Source organism: Rhea pennata, chromosome 13, assembly GCF_028389875.1.
Source record: "Rhea pennata isolate bPtePen1 chromosome 13, bPtePen1.pri, whole genome shotgun sequence".
Lineage (NCBI taxonomy): Eukaryota > Metazoa > Chordata > Aves > Rheiformes > Rheidae > Rhea > Rhea pennata.
In genome coordinates this window covers 6,107,449-6,129,119 of record NC_084675.1, presented here as the reverse complement: position 1 = coordinate 6,129,119, position 21,671 = coordinate 6,107,449, and the positions used below count along the sequence as shown (strand labels likewise).

At 38.6% G+C, this 21,671-nt stretch overlaps 1 long non-coding RNA gene across 1 annotated transcript; it reads right to left on the bottom strand.

The window, feature by feature from the left end:
* Positions 1–8,158: 8,158 nt before the first annotated feature.
* On the bottom strand, positions 8,159–12,686 carry LOC134146394 (uncharacterized). The gene is made up of 3 exons (XR_009959835.1): positions 12,598–12,686; positions 10,794–10,989; positions 8,159–8,301 (listed from the first exon to the last, which is right to left on the bottom strand). It is a non-coding gene; the product is annotated as an uncharacterized LOC134146394 (long non-coding RNA).
* Between the last annotated feature and the right edge of the window lie 8,985 nt (positions 12,687–21,671).

Genomic DNA, 21,671 nt, shown 5'->3' with positions numbered 1-21,671 from the left:
CAACCTTGTACCATTCACCTTCCCCACCCACCATCACTCAAACAACAGTTCTTCATAAACTAGCCTACATTGTACCCGGACACAAGTATTACAAAAATTGAGGCTGTGAATAGATCATAAACATTCATATTTCTACCATGCTGTAGTTAGTGATGGACCATTGCTTTAGGATTTCCAGCGTTTGAAATACAGAATGGCCTCTGACTATAAACGCTGTGATAGCCATCAATTAGCATGTTATTAAATAGTACACCAATAAAGAACACATTATGCCTAATGGCCAATGTGGAATCAGAAAGAATTAGTAAAATGGGGTTCAATAAAATGCAAACCGCAGAGACAAGCTTCTGAAGATTGGATCTGACTTGTCTCTACTTTCAAGGAGATAAATGGCTAATGCAGGAAACTTCTTTCTGCCACTCCTTTAACTGTCTCGAATACACACCACACCACACTAGCAGGAATGGACACTTTGGGTGCACTGTAGTGTGGCACCTGAAGACACAGCAAATCCCTAAATACCACATGATCTTTAACATCCATCCTAACCACGCAGTTATGTGTTAGACTTGGACCAAAAGGCCTTGATGACACAGTGAACTGCAGATCCCTGGATCTTTCTATAAGCAATAAGTAAGAATACTGCACTTGTCTGGCACCACCATACCAATTTATAGACTACTATTTTTCCCTTCTTCCCTTGCTGCTCATGAAAATCATTCTGGATTTAAAAGTCACAGGAGAGTCACCCAGACTCTTAGTTGCAACCACGGTCATTTTCTCAGAATTAAAAGCAACTCAAAAGAACTATAAAATTAGCTGCCTTTGGCACCAGTGATCTTGGCACATTGCGCTGCTGTCAGTGGGAGGTATGCCGGAAATTCCAACAGCTAGTCTTAAAAAATGAAAGGTGGTAAATGTTATTTTTTTGTAACATTAATACGGGAAAAGAACGAAAAATACTAATCTGAGACGGCCCCTTGTCCATGCATGTGTATGATGCATGAAGGAGTGATCTGAGTTATGCTAACTTCAACTGCCTTGTGCAGTAAAACACAAAGTATGGAGATCTCCTACAGTGTGAGGGGTGGAAACATGTTTTTACTGAATAGGGGCCAAATTTTGCAGCCCTTACTCAAGCAAAGTTGCTGTTGAGCTTTCAACAGTAGCTTTCCCTCAATAGGGATTTCACCACTTACAATCACCATTTTTTTTATACTGGTAGCCAAAATGGAAGATGTGCTGGAGCAAAGCAGTCTCTAAATGCCAGCTTCTGCAGATGGTTCATACCCATGTATTTTCCATGCAGTTTAACCTTCAGAATCAACCAGCTCATTTTATTTTGAAAGCTTTAAGCTTTGGCTCTGGACAAAAAGCACAGCGAGCTGAACGAAAGATCTTAAAACATAAAGCCATACCTGCACGTGAGGAGGCAACACCAGCTCGTTTCTCTGCAGATGCATTTCTCTGAGTTACCATGGAGTCATTGGCTCACCCGACATCAACTCTGCCTGCACAAATGATCTCATCTTGCTACCAAAATCTATGTGTAGAGATTGTTAATAAGAATCCAATATTAATAAAGCCATGGTATTGAAGTTGTCATAGTTATTTCCTACTCTAAGCATAGAAAATAACTATGTTCTATTACCTCAAGTATCATAGAAAAAGAACTGAGGGTAAATACTAATTTTTTTTGTAGGAAAAAAGTATGTCGCACATCAATAAATATTGAGACGTGAAAAGCAATTTGGGAGTATACAGGGAACCAAAAACACATTTCTTCGGGGCTCAGTCATTACGCGGTTGGCATGACTGTCAAACATCTGCACCAGTTTCACTGTGTGAATCCTGCATTTTAGCATGTTTAGAAGTGTATTGGAGTACCTAAACACTTGTTTTGCTTAATGTCAGCCTGAGAGCCTTTTTAGCTGCAGAGTATTATTACAATTTTTTAAAATGAAAAACATGCAAGCAAAATGCTTACATTTCACTGCAGCTTTTTAAATTTTGTTTTATTTGGAATTGCGTTTAAAGCCGTTTGGTTTGTTTATGTTCATTTAACCTAGGAAGCTTTCTCTAGCAAAACCAAAGGAAGCTAAAAGAAGGCCCATTTGACAGTGCATAAAAAGACATACTATCACTATGCACAATTTCTTGCAGTGACATTGGTGGTTTACAGGTTGATAAATCTAAATCTGAAACTTTAAGAAATTTAGAAAACCGTGAGTTAATTGTGGCAGAATTGCTAGGCTGCTTATACTATTTATTTTTTTCTTAAATTGCTAACCGGCTCCACTCATTTAACTACATTTTTTCGTTTTTTGTTCCAAACCAGGCTTTCTTAAAAAAAAAAAAAAAAAGGAAACATCACCACCCTAGGCCCCACAGTCATGTCTGCAGACAAGAGTTCATATCTGATTTTGGCTGTAAATGAAAATAAATGTATGGCCACATCACGTTCTCCACTCATTCATACAACAAAAAATCCTGCAAATTGGCACAATAAACCTTTTCTGATCGTGATGGTGTGCTCCTTCCCCCGTCTTATCCGCAACACTGATTTAAAATATACCTTAGACTGAAAAATCAGGATGGGCCCCGAAGGTTAAAATTTTAACACAACTCTATGGAAAAAATCTTCTAAAAAATTTTGCCTACAGCAAGCTTGACTCAAAACTTGTGTCAACTCAACACTTAAGAGATACCAGAATATATTGCTGTGATAGTCCTATGAAATAATGACTAATTACTAATACATACAGGATGTTTTACCTTACCAGATGGTATATTCATACGTGTAGGAACTAAAACAAAAAACAGTAAATATAGGAATCAAGATTTCAAGCCACCCATTCCTCTTCTTGTTTTGTTTTTTTCTATTAGGGATTTTTAACTGATACTATATAATTGATTAGCACTTCAGAAACAACGGTAACTGCTTAACTGCATTTGGCAAAAAAAAGTCCGAAGCTCTGTTATTTGTTTGTGTTTCACTCTGGAATGATAACAAAACCATTTAAATGTTCTTGCAAAGTTAACTGGGTTCAAATAGCTGGGCTTGGATAGAAAGTGCCAGAGTTCATGCTGGGCCTCAAAGCCTTACTTTTGAAATTAAAAAAAAAAAAGTCTCCCCCCTGAAAACACTCTAAGCAGCCTCACTATCAAACAGATTCAGTGAGTGGAAGTAGAGGGAGAATAAAGCATCTTAATCAACTCTGTTGCTATAAATAAAAGTGAAGGACCCTTGAAAAACCTATTGACATACTTTCACACCGCAACTCAAGTCCTCTAGAGGAGTTTGATGATCATAACATCGTGTTTGGAGGCACAAGGAAGCAGGGGACTTGTGTGCATTCTTTGCCCCATGATGATGTTTCCATAAGAAATAACTGGAAGTTTCAACTGTGACAACTTGCGCTGACCCATGGGAATGCAAACATCTATCTGCTGATAACGTGCTGAGATAATGCACGTCACCACCGCAGCAAGCATGAGGACACTTGTCTTCACTTAGTTTATATCCACTCTATCACATTCCTGGCCACACTTCCCTATCTGTCCTTTCAACACACACGGCACATTCTTCCAGCGAAGCGCAGAACTTGCTCCTTCAAAGAGAACCGAGCAGCGCGGTTAGACTCGCCCTGCCACCGCCGCGCAAATCCCAAGGCGAGCGAGAAGGGCTGTTCTAGGAGATCATTTCCACCCATTTTCACACCATTTTCCACAGCCCTTCCCATGAGGAGTTTGACTGTTGGCCTTATGCTAGTCTTTCCTCCCATGAGACAGCAGCAGTGTAACACTGTAGTCTGGAATTTGGTAACCACCCAGAAAAAAGCACCCACGCGAGACAGCTTGTTTGCTATCCATTAGTCTACTGATTATTTCTCCTCTTTGCTGAAACCAGAAGCATATACTGCATCTTATTTGTTAATTTAGCCAAGTCTCCAACATCACAAACAGTAGCAGAATCCTTATTTTTAGAACTAGTTGACATTCGTTCGTGATGCAGCCTCTTGACAAAAATATTCCATTGACTGAGTGGCATGTAGGGAACCTGGAGAAAATGCTGAACAAAACATTTGACAGAAAAAAAAAATGTATTCTCAGTCTTCTGCTTATTCGAAGAGTGGAGAACGGGTCAGGGAGACAAAAGGGGAAAACCCCAAAGTGAAAATATTTCATTTTGCATAAATGTAGTTTTGGAACACTTTTATCACTGGAAAATAAAAGCATTATTGCCAGTCATGGGGAATAAAAAAATCACACTATATTCTCTTTCAGAAAGTATCTGGTAGGTTCTGATTTCACTTAATACTTTAAAATTCAAATAAATCCATACTAATTCAAACTTAACCCTGAAATTAGTGGATTTATAGCCATTTATATTGGTTTAATTTGACACTGAAATTATATTCATTGAAACTACAACATCTTTCAGGTGTTTACTTGCTAAGCTAAAGCAACTGATATTACCTGTTAGACTGTAGGGTGGTACAGGGGAGTGTCTCCTGTATTCGATATTATCTGATGTGGAGAGATTATCAGTTGTCTCTGTTTCCACCTCAGATGTCTTCTGTCCCTTCCCCTGGGAAGATACATTGAATTAAATTATTTTCTGGTGACTAAGAATCCAATCTAGTTACCCCTGGATTCATGGGTATGGATTTCAGTGGGTGTCAGATGCGACAGCACAGGGCCTCAGCTAGGGCCAGGAGCTTTAGGCTCCTGTTTTTGTCTTCTCCAGAGGGTCTCCTTACCAATGAATCTCCAGTGGGGGTACAGAGTTCACCTTTCAGATTGTGATGTCACTAATCTTACGTTTTTTTAGTATAATTTTTCTTTGAAGAAATTCCCTCCCTTCCCTGCCAACCTACTACTATTTATCACTTGTATTGTGGCTTCTTTGTAGTGTTGTACATAGCACAGTGAATTGCTCTGAAATTCATCTCAAGAGGCAAGCAATATGATTTGTTACCTAACCGGCGCCAGAATGGATGAAAACCATGCAGCCTGGGATATACATTTTAACTGGAAAAAAAATTATTTAAATTTAGAAAAAAAGTAATTTTTCAGTTAAACCTTTACCAGATGTGGTATTGTGGCACATGCCAAATTCCTGGAAAAGGCAGGAAAACAACCCCTGAAGTCTAATGCCAGTCATCGGAAGGAACGTCTCCACATACAACTGAATGGTTTTTTTTTGGGGGGGGGGGAGCATCTTGTGGGAGCAGTTCAAAAGACTGCACTTTTTTATATATATAATTGAATACAGTGACCAATTTTCACAGCGCAAATTGCACTATCAATTTACAGCTGCTGTTCTAAAAAAGGTATTTTACTGGCACACTAACTATAAAAGTTCAGCCACCTAAATTACACAGATTGATCTGTCTGCACTGGAAATTACAATTTAAGGTTTATTTATCTATGAGTATGCAATGCACCTGTTCTAACCTCCAGACAAATTACCACAAAATCCAGTGTCTGCTAATAAGGCATTCACAGACTCTAAAACTGAAAATATAACCCCTTTTGCCTAAAATCCTTCAGACCTATCAACCCTTAGAGACTAGTCTGGGAAATATTTCTGCTACATAACTAAAGCTCACAGGCAGAAGGAGGGAACGTATACTGGGTTTGATGGTGGTAAAAGAAGAATGGTCATCTTTAACCAAATGAAAAATTTAACCAAATTATAAATTGAAGTATATCAGCTGATCTAATCTGCAGAGATGTAACAACGAGGAGAAGGAGTATTAATGGGCCTGATTGCTCAAAATTCTGCTTTTATTGTATCTGGAAATGCATTAGCTGCTGATACCTAGTTTGAGAACTTTGAGAGCAGTCTACAAAGCATGCTTTGAAGAGACCCAGTGAGAATGAACTGCTTTACACTCTTACAGGAACCTTCCAGGTATTCTTCAGATGTCATTTTAGGTACAATGTATTTCATTAATCCAGCTTTAAATTTGGAAAACCATGAATAATGCCCGATATTTAAATTCAAGTACGGCAAAGGGGAATGCACTGTCCATGCTCAGTTGCAAACCCCCTCCTCCCAAAAGACATTCTGGACACATACAGTACGTACACGCATTTTTAGAATATGAGACCAAGTGGCCTTGAGGCCATGGTCAGCAGGAGGAGTGACAAAGCAGCACCCTGTGGTGCACAGCAGCAGTGCGGGCAAATTAACAATCGCTAGTGCTATTCACAACAAGAAAAGAATGGAGCCATTCAAGAGTAAATCCATCTGTCCCTGGGAGGGTTCACAAGAGTGTCAGAGAAACCTCACGGTCAACAGTCTCTAAGTGCTAGCAATAGACAGGACCCCAGCAGAATCAGCAGAGATACTGGATCTTTTGTCCATTGGCAGAAGTTCTACCATCTGTTTTCTTACCATTCTACTACAGTGAACAGAGTTGAATCTACCTGATGATTCAAGATCTGCACAAGTGCTGCCTTTGCCAGAAATGCATCTTCACTAGGAACATAACCAATGCCTTCCATAAGTTTTTAGACAAACACACCTCTGTTCATAGACAGAGGCCTATGAAATCAATGCTTAAACATAAGTCATCTGAATGCACCTCAGGTCTGCACTAGTGATGGTCATTGAGACAACCTTGAAAAAAGGAATCACAGGTAACTGCATCTGAAAATATGAATCACATCATTGCAGTGATGTCAGCCCCTATTTGTGGGACAGAGTTCTAAGAACAGAGACAGAGAAGGTGAGACAGTCTTCTAAGAAGTTTGATCTATCTCATGCATCTCAACAGAAGCTAACTCATATGCTAGTGATGTTCAGCTGTCAACACTGTTAACTCTTTGCTTGTCAGGGCACCTAAGACAGGAAGATTGGATTACAATGACCTGTATATTTGCTGAGAGTACTGATCTCATTTTGGTACCTCTAAGGAGAGATCTCACCACTTTTTCCCCATTTCTTTTCCCCTCACCTACCCCAGTCAAGGACCTCTGATCTGCTTCTGCAGGAATACTTTCCAAAGAATCCAGGAGAATTTATGCTGTTCTGTAAGTGGAATCCAACAGACACTCTTCACGTATATTCAGGCAGTCCTGAGTGAAGCCTAAGCCCAAGGAATTCCAGGCATGCCTGATCACAGCTTGAACATCTGCACGGCTTACTGTGAGTGGCTCATCTCATCCGTGGAACCTGGAGGATTATCACATTATCTGTGCCCCATACTAAATCTGAGTGATTCTGTCTCCAAAGCAGATGTAGAATATGCCAACTGGGTTTAACCAGCCTGTTTACTCCCTCAGATAACTGCTGGACATGAGGTCATAAGGTAGGGGAAGATGACGCAAACCTTCTTTGGCTCCTCCTAAGTCATAGCATGATACATTAAAATTTTTATTTTATTCTAGCCTATAACTGCTGCCAATGAATGATGACAATACAGATTAAGAGGGTCATTTAGGGGCTACTGTGTCAGTTAGTGAGAAAAAAAATAGCAGTGTATCAAGCCACAGATAACATACAAAACAATAGCCTCCTTCCATCTGAGATCTCTACGGAAACACTGTCCTAGAGTATTCTCTCCCCTTTTCCCCCTTTCAAGAAGTAAAATCCAACCTCTCCAAATGAGCTGAGAATAATTATGCACTCTGTCTTCACTCTAAGGGAAATGATTATACTAATTGGTCCAGCTTTAAATTCAAATGCTCTTTTGGAAAAGGGCTTTAATAAACCTAATATCCATGTCTTTCCGTCCTTCTCTTTCCTTACTCAGGTAAAGCTTTTACTAGCTACTGCCAGTAAGAGATGCACACAGGCAAATTAAAGACTTAAATATGATCCTCAATACCAACTGCAGAACTGTAATTAGACCCTCCATAGGTTTATTAGGGATGGGTCTCTCCCTTCATATCCCCAGCCGGCCAACAGGCTTGCTAGCCACGCAGTGCTACTCCCTCTACAGAAATACCCTTTGGTAGGTATTTGTAGGAGGAGGTCAAAGCCCCAACACTTCCCTTTGCATTAGCACATAGCCCTACTGTATGCGATGGATAACGCATAGGAAGGAATACTCGCGTACGTGCACTCCTGCCGCAGACTTAGGAGTTCTTCAGAAGGGTTGTTCTGCAAGAGCTTCTTGCAGGGCAATGCAGCAGAGTCCCAGAGACACACAGGCTCCGTGCCACCGCCTGGCACAGCACGACTGTTCAAACATCTTTCCTCAGCAGCTGTGGCTCTACTGTTACTCCATAAGGAGAGGCAATCTCACCGAGTACAATGCTGGGTATGAGGCAAGCGTAACTCATCACCTAGGAGAAATATTAAAACTTGCTAAATTTCACAGAGGATGAGGCTGCAGACAGGACAGAATAAAAACTACCAAAGAAAATACATGTCAGATGCTTGCCCCTAACTGGCCCCTTATACTGGCTATTGAATATGCCTCACATTTCTCACCATTAAGTGGAAAGAGCTAATAAAAAAAAAAAGAATATCAAACAATCAAAACATAAAAGTGTACAATGGTCATAAAACAATTCATTTTTCTTTCTTAATGTTTCAGCTGCCTGAAGAATACTTTTCTGGTGCAAAAGAGATAACTATATATCTTCTGATTTTATTGGCTGCAGATTACACTAATTATCATAAAAAATTACTACCACTAATAAAAATTCTATTATAAGTTACTTATAGTAATCTCTAGGGTACTATACTTAGCTTAGAAAAGAGTGTAATTACACTGCATTACAGGGAGAATTTGTTTCCTGAAGCAGCTTTAACACTGTTTCTTTTAACACTTTAAAGTTGTGTGTCTTTTTTTTTTCTTTCTTCTTTTTTTTTTTTTTTCCTCTTTCTCTTTTCAGGTCAAATGTTGCCTGTTATTTTCACTACGCAGGATGTGATTTTATCCCAGAATAATGATCCATCTCTGTTGCAAGTGACGCAAATGAAGTTTTAAAATCACAAATATCTGGGTAGGTTTCACCTCCCGAGGGGGTTAGCATGTCTCAATGGAAGGATGCATAAAAGGGAAGACCTAACACTCTCCGCCCAAAGGGAAACGCACTCTGTATAAAATTGCTGGAAGCTAGTGGGTGTTCACAAAAAATACAATGTTCGGATTTTATTTGACAAGACAACAATTGTTATTTTCCCTTTTAGATACTTTGCATTTTACCATCTGTGAGGTTGATGACTCTTAAATGACCTTAAATCATACTGCTGTTAATGGCAGTGGTTACAAGCAAACGTGGAAATCTGTGCGCTACCTGCCTTAGACAGAACATCAAATTAAATAGCTTTACTTTGATAGCTGACACTGTAGTAAATAACCTCAAAGTCTAACTAATTAAAATAAAATTGAAACAGTGGCCATTTCTTTTAGAAAGGGTTTCAATGCTTCAATAGCAGGGCTAAACAACATCTTAATTAACAGTCATATAAAATGGAATAGCCCGTTTGAGTTGCTTTAAAATAGACAACTTATTTATGCAAAGACTCGTGGCATATTAATTGCTAACACTAAGAAAAAAATACGCCTTTGAGCTTTACAGCTTCCTTTGCAGCAAAGGAAAAAGCATATTACAGCAGTTAATTTTATGACAGACATGAACCAGAGGCACAAGTGAATGTGGGAAAGTTTTGTGGTGTGCTTTGGTTTTCTGATTGTCTCTTTTTTCCAAATGAGATTAATTAATCAAAGTAGCCTCGTAATATTCCTATCCTATTTAAAGTCAAGCATTCAGGATTCAGTCCTGGGAGATGCAGATCAAACTGGCTGTGATCCAACAAGGCGGTTGATTCTAAGCACATGCATCTTCCCATTGAGATCAGCGCGCTGGCTCCAGAGCTCTAGCGCATGCTTTGAGTATTGGAGTGGTCTACTCTGCACCCTGCAAGATTGAACCTTCTCCTCTCTAATTTTGAGAGCATTTGCACAGGCACACAAAATTCACTCAGGCAAACAGTCAAACGGCTACTTATTTGAGTAAACATTTCCAGGATCAGGTCCCAAATGACTCATCTGCTCCAATTAGTCTACCTCAGTTTGTATCTTTAAATAGCTTTCATTTACTAATGTGTGCAAAGAAGGAGCAGCAGGGAGGAATTACATTTCCTCCTAATTACTTTACTTTTGTTGACATTTTGGAATAAGTTTTTACTTTCAGAGGAGAAGAGTTGATTTACACTACAGAAACAGCACAGTAAGCATGAGAAAATTATTTGCCCTTCCTCCTGCCAGGCATCCATTTCCTTTTCACTGTTGCTAACAATGCGCTAACTATTTATGCGTTTGTCAAAGGATCCCAACGTAAGAAAACTATATTTAAATCACTTCACTACAAAGTGAAAACACAAGGTAGTGATTCAGACTCTATTTAAGTAATAATAATATTTGCACAGACTGCCTGTCGAGAATACTGGTAGGTGGCAGGAGCTCAGCACAACCCTAAAGGGTCAGCAGCTACAAGAATTTGAAATAGCGTTTAATTTTCTTCTTTAAAAAATAGCCCTTAATTTAAGACTCTGAAATATGCACAGAAATGTGACTCTCCCCCATGACTAAGACCTCTTTACTACATTTTTCAATAAAGCTAAGAATGAGGAAGCCTTATTTGTAGGAAAAGATTCAGGCCCTTGCAAGTGCCCAGTGATGGCATTTCATGTGCCTATACGAAATAAGTTCCTTTCTTTACTTTGCTTCCCAATACGGGAAGGTTGTTGCCCTTGAACCCCAGCCGCACGCCCACACCCAGACGCTAAGGACAGGAGGACGCAGAAAACAAACTGGGACACTCACTTTTGAGACGATGTTGGGGCTGAAGGGCACTGACAAGGCAACGAGGGAACGTGCTGCACATGCTCTGCAAAGGAGATCAGGCTCACTGTTGTCAACCTGGCTCTTCTCACAAGCTCGTATTTGCAAATCTCATCTTCAAAATTTAGAAAGCAAATAGAGAGTCCAAACATCTTCACAATTTACATGCAGTCTTGTCCTATAATAGATTAAACAAATACAGTTAAAAAAACCAGTATCTTTCACTGAATTCTTGAAAACAGCAAAAAATCAATGAACTGAAACACTGATGTTTCTGTGCCCCTATTTTTGGCCACCGAGCAGAACATTTTGTAGGCAATTTAAGGGCAGATTTGCAAACTGTTTAGGAGGGCTGATGTGTAGAAAGAATGCATTTACACATATAAAGACTCTCTTCTATCTATTTTCTCATGCAATAATTGTCTTTTGTTTTCAAGCTGGGTAACTGCAATCTGTAGAAGTTGTTGTATATTTAGATTGTCTGAAATCTAGAATAAAAACCCAGAATTTTTGCACCAGATGATACATGTTTTAAATGCAGACAAAAATACAGACCTACTAAACTTGGTAGGATCCTAAGGTTCACAGAATTAAAGGAGTAAGCAATCTTCTATTTGTTTACCAATACTATATACTCATCTTTGATCAAATTACAAGTGACACACATCATTTTAGCACAAAATTCCCTTTCTTCTACAGTTCAGGCAGGGAGGAGACGGAAACAGCTAAAATGCCTGTAGCCGTTCCCCACCACCACCCCCCGAGCTCTGCCCAGCTTGGGGACGCCTCCACATTGCACAACATAGTAAAGTAGTCCTGAGAGCATGGGATTCTAGTTAGGCCCTGGGTTACCGCAATTCGTTTGTATCAGGCACTGTGGAACACAAAATTCCACTGTTGAGGGTCACACTTTGTAATACAATGTCTGGTGGCCATCAAAAAGGGGAAATGAGATCTAATTTCAAGTACATATAATACTGGGTGTTGACTTGCTAAGAAAACTAAAGAGGCCTTGAATTACCAGGGACGGATAATGGAAATACGATAAATTGTGTTCATCTTATAGCAAAAGGGAAAGTATATGCAATCTGAGAAATGGTACTGTCAACCAAAAAGACAATTCTTCACCCTCTCTGCAAGAACTGTAAAACATATAAAATAACCATATTATTGCGCATACTCAGCTAACCACGCAAACAGCACTAACAACACTGGCAGAGCACCATTGTGTTAGCTTCTGCTGGTATGTCCTGTTCCATTCCGTCTATGTTTTCTCTGTCTACTGTGACCATTTAGACCACCTTTGTCCACATTCCTTGTGGCCTCGGATTTTGTTTCTCAATTTTCATGAGATATGAGAGGTTCAAGACACTAAAACTCTTCAGCAAAATAACAGCAATAAGGTAATGCTGGTGGGCAAGAAATGTAATAGAAGATAGAACAGCTTTGTTGGCTGCCAAATCTGAGCTCAAGAATGAATTCCTATTTTTCTTTTCTTGGTAGAAACACTAAAAGCCTTCAGTATCTTTTGGGGTTTAAACAATAACTGGAAGACTACAATGTAGCAGCAATTCTACTAAAGCCTTTCCTCAAAGGAAAATTAAGACTTATTCTATTCCTCTTCTAGGGAAAGTGAACACTTCAATTCCAAGTCTGTTTTTCATTTAATGCATATGTCAATATGCTTTAAAATGCATTATTTCTAGCAGCAAAAGCTGTGCCTGGGCAAGCTCATTCTGATTAGGTACATACAGCTTATCTGAAAATTTGTAAGTATAGAACGTACCTCGATACTGGTATGAAAGTTGCATAATGAAATGCTTTATCTTTTCTCCTGACCAAAGAGAGACAGCTAATGAAACAGATGCAGATAACTCCAAATGCTGTCCAGCTTCCAACAGATCAGCTGCAAAACCACCTTATGCATTATCCCATATTTGGCCCTGTGCGGCTAACGCAGGGATCTGGAATAAACAACGTAATACGAAAGAAGAGTGGAAGAGAAGAGAGGAGAGTGGAAGTATTTTTCTTCTTCTCACAGAGACGACACTGACATATATCAAACACCTAAAAGTCTATAATGTTTTATTGAGACAACTACTGACTCCTTGGTGGAATAATAACTTCCAACTAGTTCAGTTTCCATTGAATATTTTGTATTTAGCAGTACAATGATATTTACATGACATAAAAATTCATCATGTTTCACAAAAATTAAGCAGAGATTTTACACCAGCAGTCATTTGCCTGTAGTAAATCAACACAGTGATATAAACAAGAAGGAATATCCCCTCCTTTTCTTCTGAAGTGAAGGAAAACATTTTGCATCATATTTCTAAATTTCCAAATGCAAATTTCCCTGCATCATAATCTTATGAGTCAGAGGGCAGAACTGCAGGAGGTATTTCTCTCAAGAGCAGCCCCTAACTCCTGGGTGCATTTCGTAGGAGCATTGATAGCTGTTTTACATGCTGCAGTGCAGTGAGGCTGCTTCTGACGCAGGCTTTGAACTCTGGCAGGACATTTCATATCATTCACTTCTGAACTGGATGCAATTTTGTTAACCTGAAAAATAATCAAATCTATAGAAACCTAACTAGTCCAACAATACTAACATGCACTTTGTTCTGAATGCTGATAAAAGGACATAATATCCCATTCCAATCCGAATGAGGGAGTGTTATCTCCTGGCATGTATGGTGATCCAAGGCAAGATGGGACCACCACCAGGTTTGCTGGGGCTGAGGTCCTCCCAGCTGTTTCCCAAATAACACAAAACAAATAATTAGGCTCTAAGAAGCAGAATGTTTTCCAAAGACTATTTTCCCTACTGCTCGTTAACTGCAAACTCATTATTTCAAGGGGTTTCCTAAGTAAAACCGAAGAAACATCCCCATCATACTGTACCAAAAAAACAAAAACAAAAAAAAAACTAAACACACACACAGATGCACGTGCATGTGCCACTTCCTTTTGAACAACTGTCTTAATGTGTAATTTGGGTTTAATTCAAGCTTTGCACCCTTCAGCTTTGTTCACTTCTAACCAGTTCTTGTCTGAAATGGCCAAAGCAAAGATCTTGGACTTTACTTACCATGTAACCTGTCACTGTGATAAAAAACCAAAGCCTTCTCCAACTTTCAAGGAAGAGAGACACGACTTGTTTAGGTTTCCCTGGCAGATACTTCTGCTTTTCAAAACCTATTCAAATGCAGACAGTTACTTTTGAACACTGGGAGTAGGTGTTAAATTGAGATTATGGTAAACAGCACGTTTCTTTGGTCGGGGAAGAAATTATTTCATGAAGACACAAGAGAATTAAGCAGAGTTCCATGTCACTTACTGTATGTGCTGATCAGAGAGTGAATGATGAGTTTCTGGCTGCGGACAGCTGCTCTGTGGTATACTGCACAACGTCAGGTGGAGGGAAAAGAAATCCATGTTTTAAAACGAAAAAAAAAGCCTTAGTCCTTTTGTGAAAAAAAAAAAAACAAACAGATCTTTCTTACCAGATTTATTATTCTATTTACACGTTGCCTGAATGTGTCTGAGAACATCTTGAAATATTTTTGCTTCTGCATCTCATTTCACTATTACTGTGACAGCTTGCTTCTGTCAAAGAGAAAAGACGGTCTTTCTCTTGATTATACACACCCGTGCTAAGATCTAGGACCCTCTTAGTCTGAAGGGAAACACCACTTTGGTTGATGAAGTCTGTATCATTCAGCTATATTTGGTAACAAGTTATGAGTATGCACAAGAGATTTTAAACACTACAACTATACTGTAAAAGAAACAGCAAGCAGGTGTTCTTCACAATGCAGGTTTTATTTGGTAATGCTAATTAGACAGGAATTATACCTTTTGTATGCTACTTAGTAGTTACATTCAGACACAAAAGCAAATGCTATGGATCGCATCTTCCCCATTCACATTAAAAAATGTGAGAAAAGCCAAACTTTCTTTGAAATTCCTGACATTTTGCTGGGGTACCACCTCCTCCTGCAGAGGTGGAACTAAACTTCTAAGTAAGGTAGGTAACCTGCAGCCTGAAAGCAAAAGGCCATGCAGCCTGTCAAGGATGCCTACAGGCGAATGGGAGAACAGGCTGAAATCATTTCCTCTTTGCCCATAAATGCAAAGCTGTCCATTTTTTTTTTTCCTCCAAAGCACTAGTTCAATGGCCAGTGCCTCACTGCCGTCGACTCCCTCTGTTGGCTGTATCTATGTGATCCCGCTCCTGGCTTTCAGATGGCATGCACATATGCTATTCAGAGCAGCACAGACTGTCATCTGCTTATCTAGTGTATTATGTGACTAGTGAAGTGCCACATGGTTGAACACCAGGAAACATATTGCTTGCTTTCACTATCAATGACCTAGAGGGAAGAATATGCAAGAGAGGAAATTTGCGGTGATAAACTGAGGCTGGGACTGGGAAGCAGGTCCAAACAATGAAAGAGCATGACAAAGAAGTGCCTACTGCATCCAGAGATGAAATGCTTGGCCTCTAAAAAATGGGGTGATGCTTATTTAACAGGGACAAATCTAGACAGACAGAGCTACTATGTTCAGCAAACAGAATACAAAGTTTTAACTGGAATTATAGTCAGCTGAAATATTTACAGAAGAGAATGTCTTTCTACTAGTCGAAACCTAACAAACTCTATGCCTTCTCCTATGTTTTCTGTATCACTAGGAAGAGCTTTCTCTAAAGAGCAATAAGAGAAGGAAAATCTTGAAGGTTTTTAAAGTACCTTTTCTTGGATTTTGTTCAATTTTTATTTTGGATTCAAATTTCTTTCTGTGATGGCTACACACTTATTTACTTTTTTTTAATGAATTCTGATAGCTTCATATAATCACATGATTCCTACAGCTGAGGCTTAAAGAGTATTACCATACATCTCAAATTTTTTGCTAAGATTATAAGATTTGGTAACAGACACATATAGGGTATCTCTTCATCCTTTTATTCAAAATCTACCTCTTGGAAATACTAATAACCATGCAAAAAATGCTAGCTGGTTAACACGGCAGGCAGACTGCTTATCCTACCGGACAGTATTGTTTCATTTATTCCTTCTGCTCTCCCTTACTGTTCATCGGATGCAATTTCCCTCATATGTGCACATTACCAGCTGCTGTGGAACAAAGAAGAACGAGCCAGGGCTCAATTTGCTGTGATCTGTTATGGCTCAAGGACCATATATCCACATGATGTCTTTCCTAATAATGAAGTTCAAGTGATTTTTGAGTCCTAAGCATGCAGTATGCATATGTTGAGAGTTAAACTCTAGAGGACTGTGCATCCACATTGCAAGCGGGTTGCTCAGGAGGGTAACCCAGCATGTGACTTCAGTATGTTTCAAGGCGAGAAACAGCTCTGAGCGCCCACTGCAAAGCTTCTAGTATGGATGCACGGCAAATTCGTGCAAGAAAGAACCCCTCTTGCGCCCCGAGTTGCTAATGCAGATGCACCCATTCCATCAGGCCTGTCTGAGAGCCCACACCACAGTGACACTGCTAATGCTACTTATGTTTTTATGAACAAAGAGTGTTAACAGGAACTAAGCTTATATCATCCTAGAATCATTGTATTTTGGTTTCGCATGTAACCGCTTACCTTAGGAATAAATTCCACTGAATGACATACAGAAGTTCATACAGATGATACTCCAAGCAATCATCCTGCCTAAACTCGTTGATGTTACTGGGGAAAATGGACTAAGTTATGGACTTCCATGAAATTTATATTGAAATTAAAATATGAGCCTTCTTCTCTGTAGGAAAGCTTTCTGTCCTGTATAATAAAAATTGTTAGTAGAACAACATATGATGACATTTGGACAATTTCTACTATCATTCATTATGTAGTTATTATATTACTACTACATACATAGCTACTATTATGTACTTACTACTACTACGTAGACACATCATTAACTAGATGGCTGTACTCTCAAATTCGTTTGAGGGGCTCCATCTAAAATATGGAACTCACCAGAAGATAAGGTTAAGTGATCTGAACCTGCTTCATATATTCAGCTTGTTCTCTCTGGACAGGATTCAGGAAACAGGAAGCTCAATTTGAAGTAGAACCAAACTATCCCATACCCAAAACTCAACATGCTCTGAAGTGTTTTGCCAAACTGGATGCTTTTCTGAATTGTGGCCATTGCTATCAGGAAGTCTAGTTTAAGGCTCTTCAAATTTAGCACAAACAAATAAGTGCCATTTTTAAGCATTCTGTTGCTACTGAAATGCCTTACTACAATTTAAAATATTAGTTCGACATTTATTTCCTTTTGCAGAAAAGGTAAAAAAAAAAATAGATGATTAAAAAGAAGAAAGTTAAGCATCTTCCCTTGCCAATGATACAGTCTTGTTTGTCACAAAGTACTATTCTTTTTCTTTTTCAAAGCAATGTCTCCTGGGCATGCATATTAATAAAAAATAAACTTGGGGTTGAGGCTGATTAAAACTGAAAGTAAGCCTTGATCTGCCATGCTATTTTGATTGGGTTTCTCAAAGTTCACATAGTTCTAGTTCTAATTTATGTTATGCATGGTATATATCTTCTTGGTTGAACAATTACATTATTCTAAACAATTATATTGCTATGATACACATAATGCACGGCTGCTGAGCATAAAGTTCTTTAATGATGGCAGACTGTAAAGTGGTACAGTTCACTTTTAAAAGGTCATGTATCTTTTTTCAGTAGATTAACATTTTATCTTTTAATGGTGTTAAGAAAAGGTCAAAGATTCTAACAGATGGAATATGGAAAGCTTCTATTGAAGATCAATGTGTGAAGCATCAATCTAAGCCCAGAAACACAGCCATTTAATGACTGTTGTTCTTGTTTTATTCTAAATTACCACTGTCTTGACTATTTGAATGCTAAAATTACCTTTTCATATTTAAAAAATGAACCGTCATCATCTGACACAGATATCTATGTTTGTGTCGTATTTTCAAGAATACTTCCTCATTGTACAAACCAAGAAAAGTTCCTTAAATAATTAGTTTACCCTTAGGCTAATGGCCTGTCACTTTGACATCCAAATGAATGCAGCAGAGTGATCCCCAATAGCAACATGGAAGATATTTTTATATTGGTTTAACTGAGTATGTTTGCAATAATTAGAAGGGATATATATGCTCCCAGTCAGGTCTCTCTCTCTCATGGAACGCGCTGTTGAACAGAAAACTTTTAATATTGGGGATATTAGTATAAACTAATGATGATATTGTTCAAGAAAGAAATATTTTGGTACTGGATCTTTCTCCTACATTCTATAGTATATAATAGAACAGATATATTCTATTATAATTTTTAGGCTCAGATTCTTTTAAAGAATAAAGTTTAAGTATTTCAGCAGTCACAGTAACTTCAGACCTCAACGGACGTGTTTGCAGGAGACCGTAAACAGTTCCAAGCTGCTACATGTCCCTGTCTACTTTCATAAAATAACTAGTACAATAGAGTAACATGATTGGCTTGCTGTGTGCTAAAGTAAATATAAATATTGAAAAATAACAGTAGGGTGTCAAGCTGATCTGTAGAAAGTTATCAGACAGCTTCTAAAGATTGTCAATTTTATGTATCTGTAGTGTATATACGCATTTTTCAAATTTACTTTTATTTTAAGTTCCTGCTATCCTCTTGAGCCTGGCCTGCTCCTGACAACAGGGCTCCCAGAAGAGGGTAATCAGCCAGTGCGATTACAGATTCTCTTCAGGGTCCTTGGACATAACTGCTATCATGTTATGCTGTTACTTAATGGCAAATTAAAAGAACTGTCTGATATTCTGTTGTTTAACCTCATAAATGATGGAAACTTAAATGCTTTCAGTTTCTATTTTAAGACACAAGTCAAGACCCAGTTTTTCAAAGATTTTTGGCAAATCTCATGTTGGATTGTTTTAGTCATCATCTAAGTGCTAGGATCTAGAAGGTATGCTACCTTTTACTAGGAGGTAAGCTTCACATAGCTGCCTTCTATATATCCTTCTGTAGCTCTTTTCATTCTGTAGAGGTTGGACAGAGCTCTTATCTCTTCTGGCATGAGAACATTATATTGTTTCTAAAAATCAGTTGGAGGAAGGGAAGTGTTCCTCAGAAGTGTACAAAACGGACTGTATAAAGTGTAATTATGAAGTTTCACTTTTATTTATACATATTCATTCTAGAATTGAACTGCCCATACCAAAGGTACAGGTGCCACCAACTTTACCATCTGTTAAGACTGCACTCTAATAAAAGAAAACCTAGTCATAGTTCCCAGGATAAGTATGATGTAGAAAGGATTTACAGCATATCCTGATGCCAGCATGAGCTGAATTTTTGGACAAATGTGGGCAGTAAATTTCAGAGTTTTCAGCGTCCTGAGGACATTTCAGCAGAGGGACTGCTGCTTATTTCAAATACCACAGAGCAGATTGTTGATGGCCACTGTCTTTTGGGTAGGACACTCTTTGGGAATTTGGTAACCATAAATTCTATTTTAAAGTGATCTGGTTGCTTTTTCTGCTCCAAAAACACATGGTAAGGCACAGGACTAATTAAGCAGGCTACCATATTGCTTAGCAACTTCAGTTCTACTGGATTTAAAGTACAGCCCTTCTAAAAGAACTCTGCAAAGGACACGATTCCTATTGTAGTGCAAAGAAAGACCATGAGAGCAATCAATACACACTGCTATTTGATCATCTGATAGCAATTAGAAATTTAAGAGGATGGCTAAAAATTCTCTTTCAAACAGCCGAAATATTCCAGCAAATCTGCTTGCTTCTTTTCCTGTTCTAACTACTGCATTTCTCAGATGGAACATAAGCCCAAGTCATTCTCATGCAAGCTTCAGTGTCACCTTGAAACTGAAAAAGAGACAACTGCTCTCTCTGGATTAGACAAGCTACAGCAATAAAGCTGGACACTGCAAACATGCTAAAACCAACACTCGGCCCATAATTCCTTGTGAACTCCCTTTGTAGTTTCACATACAGACTGTGTACGACAGCCAAATGAGAAAATCTTCACTAACTGTAAGAACGGCTCAGTGGGAAATAACGGAGTCACTGAAGGGCAGTGCTATGCACTCACAATCCAAAACACTGAGGCAGCAGATAGCTCCAAAAAGCACTATAGCTATCTGGACTATACAAAGAAATTGTCACTTTGTTTTATTCTAAAAGAAGCAATAACTGCTAATAAAAGACCTAATATTTTCTCACTACCTTTGAGCATTCTCAGATGATGTTACTACAAGAGACAAGCTTATAAAGCCAGAATGCCACAAAATAATCTTCTGCCGCTGCCATAAACTCTGTAAGTATCCAGAGGTAAAATGCAAGTGTGGAGAAGTGCAAAGCTGTGAAGTTTCCATACACACTGTGGGGTCTGAGAGACCGTGAAAGGATGCTTCCTTTCTACGGCTAGTCACTAGCAGTAAAGTCCAAATTATACTCCTGTAACGTTATTGTCTGGAACGTTATTGTTCTCACTGGATTTGCAAAGGGGTAAACACATGGAAGCCTGGAAAAGGGTATTAACGTGTTCAGATTAAATGGATGCCAACCCTCTTTCTCTCTGCTACCTTTGCTCTGCGGAGTTGGCAAGAGCCAGAAGCAGTAAATACTAATGTTTGTCATTTGAGTCAGCACGCATAATTCTTCATACGTGTAGGAACTAGCTTTGCTGAGGAAGAAAATGCCATTTTCACAATAACTTTTCACAGTGGAACTATGCTTTAAATCAAGCAAGCAAGTACTGAGTCAGCGCAGTGGCAGCGCAGCAACAATTTGACCTGGTACGTGGGAAGCTTAGGCTTCGAGATACTAAACGATTCCTCATCCTGGGCCTCAGGCTTGTATGACAGGAGATGATGCAATGCATTCAGACTCTGGCGAGAAAAGGAACGGTCATACCTCTCTTGAGAAACGCTTTGTGCAGAAAAAAATTATTACGTGCCCCTGGGTGAAAGGCTATGGATGAAATGCAACTCCATAAAGACAAGCCAAGGTGTTTCAAGCAAGTTAGTGAACATTTTGGTATTTGCACTTAGTCAGATCAGCAGTGTTTTTCACTTGAGAAAGGCGAGAGTAATAATATGTCCATGACATCTATGTGATAATAAATGCTTTTTAAGCTCTATATTATGTTTTGGGTTTGTTTAATACAAAGATGATGTTATGAATGAAATCTAACCAGTTCTGCCACTCTTACACTTCTTGTGTTTCTTTCTTTCTATGTCATTTTTAAAGAAGCTGTACTTCATTTATGAGAAGGTTGCCTGTCTTTTAAACAGAGTAGTGGTTTTACCTGTTCCACATATATACAGAGCATAGTCTTTGCATACTTTTTATATCCCATTCTATAAAATTGTAAGAAAGTCCATTGAGATATATAATAATTTTATAATTTATATGTTCTGTTTGATTTCCAGGTTCAAGTGCAGCTGATGAGACCTATAAAGAAATGACTAACATCTTACTGCCCACAGACAGAATATCAACATGAGCATGAGAAATTCGTAACACCTATGGAAAAAAGTGTTGCATATATGCAATAAGATATGAGAGAATTTTTTGACGGAACGTCCCCAGTCAAGCTTCTGAAAGTACATATTATAAACCGTGCTGGCATGATAATGAATTCTTGGGGTTTTTTTTATTTTTTTTAACTTATTTATTTTTTTAGCCTCCAAGTAGTTCTGTGATCTGATTTCTTATACCCTGCAGGGGACAGCATTGGGTAAAGAAAAGTAGAAATCATATGATAAAGAAGCATTTGCTTTCAATTATCAAATTGTACTTTGCTAATTGAGATACAACAAAATATTCTTTTTTGAGGTT